Consider the following 1,967-nt stretch of genomic DNA (forward strand, 5'->3'; position numbering starts at 1 on the left):
GTTTTTCCGGGTCCGGGTCCATCCGGTCCGGTTGGACCCACTTTCATCCCTACGTGCAACCATAAAACAACATAACACCGATAATTCATAAAATAAAACTTATTATAATCATTTCTCTTAAAAACATAGCAAAACGAAACCATAAATATTTGGTTGTGCTAGAATTTTGAAACTTAGAGTGAAACTATGACATTGTGCCAACAAAATGGATCACTTATTACTCTTTGAATAATTAAAGTCGTGGGACCAAACACGTATGTTGATAATAACTGTAGGGACCATTGCTGGAATACACTATTTTATCAAGGATCAAATTTGAGATTAAGGTTAGAATCCAACTTTGACACTGTATACAAGTCATTATCTAACTATTCGACCTAATCGATTAACATGCGCCAATCATCTATCTCTATTCTCTATTTTACAATCTACACGCCGTCGTTTTACAGGCCGGAAAGCTGTCGGAGACATGAGCCGGATTGGTTTGCCTCTGGGTTCCAACAGCGACCTGAAAACCAGTAGACATGAGCACCCTTTTAACTTCCCCAGTTCTTCAAATCGATCACTACCATGTCTACCAAATGAAGATCCACTTCAAGGTAAATTCTTCCAACAAATCTCTTGTGTATGCACTTCTATTCGAACAGATATCGGAAGATCGAACCATTTAGAATATAAAATCGCTATATTCAAACCAATTTATGATCCGATTAGGCGAATACTTTCCGTGTTCTGAACAATTCCTCTATTTTTTTGCAAAATCGAATTCAAAGTAAGAGTTACAACTTACAACATTGTGTTGTGCTTATCAGTTGTAGATGGAAATAGAATGATGCGAGGGTATGTGGTTGCTTTATTTGGAAAACATGAAGCTTTAAGATGGGCTATTGCGATTCATGAATTAGGTTCTCTTGAAATGCGTTTTAGTTTGGGTTCTCTTAAAGTATGTTGAAGCTGATACCCTTTGTAAGTATTCTGTATTAGGAGATAGTTATTACAAGCTCTTGTTTTCATCATAACTTCGTTGCATTTCTTTTTTCGATTATTGTTGACAAAATATCCAATGATATTTAGGTGGAAAAGAGAGCAACAAGATTTGTGTTCCTCATTTATCATAGTTGGCTCGAAGGGTTTGGTATTAGTTAAATATGCAAAGAAGGTAATTTGCAAAAAAATATTTTAGAAAAAGAGGACTTGGAACTTCAGAATAGGACAAACAAGGTTATATTCTGATTAGCAGCTGAAGCCGGAAACCTTAAATTGGCTAAGATTATGACATATATAATATAATAAGCTCATAATCGGTTAATCATAAATGATGTTACTTTTCTTTATTGGAAGCCATAATCGGGAGAAGTATCTATTTAATGTTTTACGATATGTTGTTTGGAGCCCTGACCTCAAACAAGCACTTGTTCTCTTGAAATGCGTTGTATTGTTGTATTTTAATTAGTGGTTGCGGTTTCATGTTGCTTACCAATAAAATTGGTGTATGTTTGAGAAAAGTGTCTATTTAGTAATTATTTTTATTCAAGTTGTGGTGTTGCTAATTGTGATGTTCTTTGTATGTATACTTTATGTCATACTCATAAAAATTCATTTGCCTAAAATGGAAACACGTGAACAATGTTCCATTTAGCAACAACCCCACCCACATAGTCACATGGTTAAGGGACCATTTGATACTTGTGACTAACTGAGTTAAAATTTCGGACTGGATTGAAATCATATTGTTTGATTATATTTCTGACTAATTATGATGAATGATGAAAAATGACTATATTACCCTTATGTTGTCTTGTGTATCAAATAAAATTGATTATATTCCACTTAAGAATACAAAGAAATTAGAATAAAAATCAAGTTTGTTCCAACATTGACTTTGTGAAAACATCTTTGACCCATTGAATCAATATACTATTAAAGCTTCGTATATCATCTAATTCTTTTGTGATCATCACTTTCAA

The 1,967-nt window shown here is 33.7% G+C and overlaps 1 long non-coding RNA gene across 1 annotated transcript; it reads left to right on the plus strand.

The window, feature by feature from the left end:
• The first annotated feature begins 342 nt into the window (after positions 1 to 342).
• On the plus strand, positions 343 to 1,534 carry LOC111914315 (uncharacterized). The gene is made up of 3 exons (XR_002857764.3): positions 343 to 599; positions 813 to 966; positions 1,075 to 1,534. It is a non-coding gene; the product is annotated as an uncharacterized LOC111914315 (long non-coding RNA).
• Positions 1,535 to 1,967: the final 433 nt, after the last annotated feature.

Source organism: Lactuca sativa, chromosome 8 (genome assembly GCF_002870075.4).
Source record: "Lactuca sativa cultivar Salinas chromosome 8, Lsat_Salinas_v11, whole genome shotgun sequence".
Classification (NCBI taxonomy): Eukaryota; Viridiplantae; Streptophyta; class Magnoliopsida; order Asterales; family Asteraceae; genus Lactuca; species Lactuca sativa.